The 8,476-nt window shown below is 28.0% G+C and overlaps 1 long non-coding RNA gene across 1 annotated transcript; it reads left to right on the plus strand.

Annotated features, from left to right (window-relative positions):
* Positions 1-5,835: 5,835 nt before the first annotated feature.
* On the plus strand, positions 5,836-6,799 carry LOC130665020 (uncharacterized). The gene is made up of 2 exons (XR_008989500.1): positions 5,836-6,033; positions 6,601-6,799. It is a non-coding gene; the product is annotated as an uncharacterized LOC130665020 (long non-coding RNA).
* Positions 6,800-8,476: the final 1,677 nt, after the last annotated feature.

Here is an 8,476-nt window from a genome sequence, read left to right on the forward strand (position 1 = left end):
TAATCAAAATGAAAAAAATTTTTTTTTTCGACCTTTCTCAAATTTTTGCGTTGGTAACTCAGCAAATGCAAGGAAATGACAAAAAAAATTAAAAATTTCCAAAAAATGTCAAAAAAAATCGAAGAAAAAAAAAAAATTGAAACTTGTATTTTGTGTTCTAAATTTTTTTTTTGACATTTTTTGGAAATTTTTAATTTTTTTTGTCATTTCCTTGCATTTGCTGAGTTACCAACGCAAAAATTTGAGAAAGGTCGAAAAAAAAAATTTTTTTCATTTTGATTATGATTACACAATTAAAGGAACAAAACTTGCTCCTTTAATTGTTTAGCTAAACTTTGATCGATGATTCCCAAAAAACGGTTTGATAGATCAATTTAAAAATTTACAGAGGTCTTGGGGGTACATTAAGCTAAAAAAGTCCCTGGCAACATTATTTTTTTTATCGATATTTGCATAGTAGCGGTTGATTTACTAAAAAACCAAAAAAAGTCATTTTTTGGTACTTACTTCTGATGGATGTTAAAAATAAAAAAAATTTTTTTTTTCAAAAAATGATGACAGGGTCTTGTAGGGAATTTATTCAATTTTTCAACGCCGCCCTTCAACTTTCTGTGCGATCATTGGTACCTGAAATATCGAAAATCAAAGCCAAAAGGATCATTTTCTGTTTGAAGGCTGATATCTCTGCGACAAATCGTCCTACGAGGTTAAAAAAAAACCAAATTGAAGCTGAATAAATTTTCTAAGCGATGTATGCATTCATTTAGTTGGAAGAATTTTTCCGCGGTCCGTGGGCTCTTCGGAAAAAAAAAAAAAATTTAGAAATTTGTTGGCTCGCGGTATTTCTCATGTTTGCGCAATAATCGGAGCTTTTAAAAAATTTTGAAAAAAATACACCTAAACTAGAGATTTCAAGCTATAAAATGCTTTTTTTAAATTTTCGATACGATTTTTTTTCACCAAGTTACAGCCTTCCAAAAATCACTAAAAAATTTATAAAATTTTTCTGCTCCTTTAATTTTTTGCATTAGTGTATATTAGGGTGATCCAAAAAATAACAAACTTTTTTTTTTTTCTTCCAAACAGGTTCAAAAGTTTCATTTAGATAAAAAAAGACGCCTGTGAAAATGAGAGCTCTTAATATTAACATTAAGAGGTTCCTCATCGCACTTTTCTATTTCCCATAAGAATAACATGGGAAAAATTTTTTTTACGTCTTTTGATTTACTCATAAAAAAATAGTCTTCTGATCGATTTTAAGAGCATGACATTAAAATAAAAATAACTAGAAAACAATGCGGAATTCGAAAAAACTTTATTAGAAATAACTTTCAGGGAATAAAATTGTCTACAAAAAAGGTCTGATGACATTTTGTAATAAGTCTGATAGTTTCGCCGGAAAAGTAGAAAATCTCAAAATTTAATATGAATTTGACTTCAACCTCAAATAACTTTTGAACAAATAAATTCCTCAAAAAATGATAAGAATCTTTTTTTGTAGAGCATTCAATTCCCTACAAAAATATGCCTGCCATTTATTCCTATGACGCATCGTTAGATACTTATAAAAATCAGAAGACGTAAAAAAAATTTTTCCCATGTTATTCTTACGGGAAATAGAAAAGTGCGATGAGGAACCTCTTAATGTTAATATTAAGAGCTCTCATTTTCACAGGCGTCTTTTTTTATCTAAATGAAACTTTTGAACCTGTTTGGAAGAAAAAAAAAAAAGTTTGTTATTTTTCGGATCACCCTAATATATATATATATATATATATATATATATATAGGGGAAGGGGGGGCAAAACGGGGTACCTGAGGAAATACTAAGTTTTCGAGGACTAAAATACGCTAAATCTTTTTGTTTTTAGTGATATTCGAGGTAAATAGACAAAATTTTTAGCTGCCGTTTAAAAATAAAATTTTTATTTTTGGCGGGCAAAACGGGGTACCCCTAAAAAAAGTTGAAAAAAAAAAATTTCTGAAAATTGATCAAATTTTATTACTTGAATCTTTTATATGTAATATACATAAAGAAAAATTACATTTCACATCATTGGTGGACACGAAGGCAAAAAAAAAAATTTTTGTGGGGCAGAGAGGCCTCCCTCCAAAAAATGATATTTTTTTTTTTTTTTTTTAAATTGTTTTCATTATTAAGAATGTATTTCTTTCTCTTGACAACTATTTTTGGTTTTATAATACTCAAGAAAAATTTTTTCAAGTGTAATAAATTGTTTCCCCTCGATTAGCTTAATTACTAATTGCTATTTAATAAAAAAAAAACAATTCTGTATTTCTTATTTGTCATTATTATGAACCCAAAAAACGTGTTTTTTGATTTTTTAGATTGCAGATTATTTTGCATTATTTAAAATATTTTATCAATAAAACAATAAAATATTATTTTCGAATATTTTTAGTGGCCAAATTTGCCCCAGCTATAACAAATCAGCCGAAAAATGGATTAGTGTATTATATTTTTTTCAATTTGACGATAAAAATATGAAAGAATCATTTTTTAAAAATTTTCGGCTGGTCCATTTTGCCCTAAGTGTTATGGGTAAGGCTAAAAATGCGGAATTATATCAAATTTTTTTTAATTTAACGGTAAAAATTTGAAAGAATCATTTTTTCAGGATTTTCGGCTGGTCCATTTTGCCCCAGGTGTAATGCGTAGGGCTAAAAGTGCGCAAATATATCGGATTTATACTAATTAGACGAAAAAAAAAAATTTTTTTTTTTCATAAAATTTTGAGGGTACCCCGTTTTGCCCACCCTACCCCGTTTTGCCCCCCCTTCCCCTATATATATAAATATATATATATATTTAATAATATGACAATTTTTTAATATCAATGTTATTAAGTTTTTATTCTGTCAACTTTCAATCAAACTTAAATCCCCAATACTTAAAAAACGTTCAAAGGTTTCGGCAGCAATTTAAAAGTATAAAGTATCAATTCAATTATTTGAGTTAAGTAATGCCATAAACATTTCTTAATTGTAAGTGTAGGGGAGACCGGGGCAAGACGGCCCACCTGGGGCAAGAAGGCCCACCTCAAAAATTAACCAAAAAATTTTTTTTCTTGTTTTCTTTTGATTATCACAAATTTAGATTATTTACTCATTTTTAGCCCGATACGTGAAACTTGGGGCAAAATGAACCACTCAAAAATTCTGAAAGGAAATGTATTTCATAGTATTATAACCTAGTCATGATTAATTTAATAGAAATATCATTTTTTGGTTAATTATATGGATTTGGATTAAAATAGAGCATTTGAAAAAGTTAAAAAAACCAATAATCAATTTTCTACAGAAGTGAAAAACTGACTCGTATTATATCAAAAAAGGTTATTTCGAGTAATATTAAAGTAAATACAGTTGTTAAAGAGAAAAATATAAACATTTGTTACGCGGGAAATTTTTTTACAATTAAAAAAAAAAATTTTTCTTTTTCATTTTTTTTCGGAGCAGGCCGTCTTGCCCCAAAAAAAAAAAATTTTTTTTCAGGAGCTTCACCAAAATTTTGGTGAATTAAGTTCAAGTTGGACAAGAGTAAATCGACTTGATGGTTAAAAGCCACAAATAATAATAACCGGCTTAGGTGGGCCGTCTTGCCCCGGTCTCCCCTATAATAGACTAGAGGATCAGACTACAAACCATCGATAACCAAAGTTTAGCAGCATCGGCGTGGAACATTAATTGGATGGGTGACCTCGTACTAAAATAATTGTCGATGGTTAATAATTTTTTTTTTTTTTTTTTTTATTTAATTTTAACTGACATTGATATTGATGAAGACAATAAATCCTAACTAAACTACTTAATTAATAATTTACAGATATTCTAAATGAGATTCAAAAAATGACTATATTCGTTCATGCATGATTATATATAATCATATATGATCATGTATAAACAGATCAAGTTATGTATGATCAGACCTGGCCAATTTTTGGATCTGATCCTATATAGACAATTATGCATGATCATATATGATTAGACAAAATCTTTTTTCATCGGGATCGTATAAAGTGAAATTAATTTGAGATAATATAATGTAATAGCATGTAAAAGAAACAAATTTATGTAAGATTATATGTACCCAGACCAATTTCTAGGCTCTAAAAGCTGAAATAAATAATTATAATAAAAAAAATAAATAATATTCGTTTCATTGAAATTTTTTTATACTTTTTCAACAACAAATATACAAAAAATATAACATGTATGATAGTAAATTAATATTTACAGAAATATATCTTAAATTAATTTACGACGATAAACAACATGCTTGATATAACATGAATTTCATTTCATCACTATACTATTTTCTATGATTCTTTCAGAGAATCTAAATCAGTTATATCATGCTTTACAGAAGAATAAGATAAACTAAATAACTAAAATGATAGTTATTTTTATATTAATAAGTTTAAAGGTTTCCGATATGTATGAAGACTTTAATCTTATTCGATGAATTGTACTCATCAACATTGGATATAGATCACCTAGGCCCTATAAATTTAGCAACACATCCATTTCAATCAATTTTTGAAAAACTTTATGGGTCACTTTAAACTTTTTTATTTGAAACTCAACACAAAAAAAATATTTTATTATGTTCAGTACTGAGTATCGTATCTTCATTAAGGAAGGTTGTAGCATTATTTGTTTATGAACGATCTTCACGGCGCACCGTAAAAAAAGACACATTCACTCTAACAATAATTTATTAACTGTTAATAAATATTTGTAAACTATTAATAAATATTTATTAAATGTTAACAAATATTTATTGATATTTAATAAATGAAATTGTAGCATCTAAACAAATAAATTTATTAATATTTAATAAATTCTTCTATCAGTGTATAAAAATCTGTCATTTTGGAGTAGTAACTTGATATAAATAATATATCTATGTATTCAGTGACATTCAGTCATATTTAGTGACAGAATAATTAAAGTATTAATTTATTTACAGAAAATAAATACGGTCGTCTTTTTTCCCGCGTAATTTAAATGTAATTCGAATGATATAGATAAATCTATTTATCTCAATACTTGGCAATTAAAAAGAGATTAAAGTATGAAAAGGCACAAATTCAAGTCAAGACCTTTCTAACGGTACCAAATTTAATAACATTAACGAATTCTATCATATAGATATGCCGGGAACGAAATTTTCCTTATTCTTTTAATAATGTAGATAATTAATTGAAAATAAGAAATTGAAAAAATCAAATTGATAATTTGTAAGTTGAGTAAAAATTCATAATAGAGAAAAATTAATTAATATTATAAAATAAAAGTAACGATTAAATATAAAATGAGCGATTGAGGTGTACAGTTTTGAATTTTCCAACATTTTTCAAAATTATAAATTATTTAATCACAATAATTTGTTTTTCTCAACTTTTCTATGACGTCACTGTTGTGCAACACATTTTTACTTGAACTAAATAAACTCTATAATACTCAATGTCACTCGTTATTTAAGATAACTATTTTTTAACAAATCCCGTTTTACCCATCCCAGCTTTATGTATTTCTTCACATTCGACTTTCGATCTCAAACTCGATATTTCCTGATTACTTTTCATCTTGTAAAATTAAAAATCTAGTAATGCGTAATTTTATTTTACAAAGTATAACATTTTACTAGTTTATAAGATAAATTTTACGTCTACAAAAATTTATTAGAAAACAACATTTATTGTTAGAAATGTCAAAGATCACTATCGTCAATAACTAAAAGTCATGCAGTAATCCGCGGATCAGTCATATAAAAGCTGGCAGAACATCAGAAAAGAACAATTGGTAATAAATAATAATTGCATATATATTTTTAATTATACCTCTGTACTATTGTAATTACTGTAATATTTAAATTAAATAATTGTTTTATTTTTCCGCTTCAGGATATAAAATAAAAACATGTCGAAAATAATTTTATTATTATCAATTTTCGTATTGATTAGTCTCTATGTTGGTGCAGCGACAGCAGGCTGTGATGGCAAATGGGTAAGTAATTATCATAACACAGTGAAAGAAAAAAAAAATTACACGCAAAGAATTTTGAGTAAAAATTGCCCATAAAGTTTGGTACTGTAAGGACATCTAGTCAGTAACTAAACTTTTATTATGTTGTTAGTAGAAATCGCACTTTATTTACATGCTATCGAATAGTATATTTTATAATGTGCATGGGGAAAATTTCAATATTTTCCACATGTCCTCACAGTATTATATTTTTTAGGTAATTTTTACTGATGAAAATTTCTCTGCGTGTAAAAGTAGACATAAACAACAATTTTGAAAAACTTTAAACTTTAATCAATAAGTTTAAACTGATGAAATTTTGGGCTTTGACAATTTATCCCTTAAATTCAATATTTAATAAATTCCAATCGATATTAAATCGCGCACACACTGATAGAAGGATTTCTGAGCATTTGAAAAGATTTCTTAGTACAATTTGAAAAATCATTTCTTAAACATGATTTCTTTGTATTTAACAAATATTTCTTACTATTTGAGAAATGAGTTCTACTGAAATATGAAAATTTGATAAAATATAAATTTTTTTAGTGCCATCCATCACAAGGATACAACTGTTGTGCAGGACATTCATGCAGTGCGTATGCTTGGCAAGGTACATGCAAAAATGATAATCAAGTTGAAGCAGATCAAATGGCGGGAGCACCCATGGGAAAATAATTATAACATACAGTGAAGATTAATAAATGCATTGTATCAATTAATAAAAATCTTTTGTTGACAAACAAAATTTTACTGTACGTGTTTTTATTCTCAAAAGATGTTTCTGATATTCTTTAGATAACCTGTACGAAGTCGCAGTTAATGATTTATTAATTTTTTTTATTATGAATAGTTATATATATTTTTTTCAACTTCCCGCTAAAAAAATTGAAAATTTTCAAAAATTCGGGAAGTTATAGTATATACTAGACCGGTTCAAAAAAATCGACTATTTTTTTTTTTCAAAACCCGCAGTGAAATATCTTCCTAGTCATGAAAAAAGAAGCCTGTGAAAACGGGAGCTCTTAATATCAATTTTAAAAGGTCGCTCATCGTAAATTTCTATTTTACGTTTAAATGACATGGGAAAAAAAAATTTTTATTTTTTTATTTTTCTAGCTCGGCATTCGCACGTCATATAAATGAGTCCATAGCATATTCTTGTAGAGAATTTAACGCTCTACAAAAAAGGTCTCTTATCATTTTTTGATAAATCCATCCATTCGAAAGTTATCGGAGCTGGAAGTCAAATCTTTAATAAATTTCCAGATCTTTTTACTTTTCCAGCAAAACTATCAGACTTATCAAAAAATGTCTTAGGATCTTTTTTATAGACAATTTTATTCCCTACAAATAATTTTCAATGAAGTTCTTTGAAATTCCGCATTGTTTTCTAGTTATTTTCATTTTAATGCCAAGCTCGTAAAAATAATAGTCTTCTACTCTATTCTGAGAACTCAAGATTAAAACAAAAATAACTAGAAAACAATGCGGAATTTCAAAGAACTTCATTGAAAATTATTTGTAGGGAATAAAATTGTCTATAAAAAAGACCCTAAGACATTTTTTGATAAGTCTGATAGTTTTGCTGGAAAAGTAAAAAGATCTGGAAATTTATTAAAGATTTGACTTCCAGCTCCGATAACTTTCGAATGGATGGATTTATCAAAAAATGATAAGAGACCTTTTTTGTAGAGCGTTAAATTCTCTACAAGAATATGCTATGGATTCATTTATATGACGTGCGAATGCCGAGCTAGAAAAATAAAAAAATATAAAATTTTTTTTCCCATGTTATTTAAACGTAAAATAGAAATTTACGATGAGCGACCTTTCAAAATTGATATTAAGAGCTCCCGTTTCCACAGGCTTTTTTTTCATAACTAGGAAGATTTTTCACTGCGGGTTTTGAAAAAAAAAAAAATTAGTCGATTTTTTTGAATCGGTCTAGTATATACACCATATAGTATATATAGTATATATACTATATATAGTATATAAGTTATATATATACACCACGTAATGATGCAGTACAGAAGCACAAGTCGGTCCACAGCTGCATGAAAAAGAGGAGGGAATAAAAAAGGTACCCTGGTAGGAAGGGACCATTGGCCAAGGCTCGGACCAGGCATTGGCCAGTCGTTATGCCAGAGTCCCGAGCCTTGGTCAAGCCTTGGCTGAACCATTGGGTGAGCATTGGTCCAAGCCTTGGATGATGTCCATGTCCCAAGCCTTGGGGAACAAAATATCAAGCCTCGGCCGAGTCTTGGGAAACAAAAAATTGAGTCTTGGCCAAGGCTTGGGAAACAAAAAATCAAGCCTCGGCCAAACCTCGGGAAGCAAAAAATCTAAGACTCACCCAATGCTCGATCTAAAATATTATTATTTAAATTAATGAATATAATTAAAAAAAAGTTTGATCACA

This window comes from Microplitis mediator, chromosome 3, assembly GCF_029852145.1.
Source record: "Microplitis mediator isolate UGA2020A chromosome 3, iyMicMedi2.1, whole genome shotgun sequence".
Classification (NCBI taxonomy): Eukaryota; Metazoa; Arthropoda; class Insecta; order Hymenoptera; family Braconidae; genus Microplitis; species Microplitis mediator.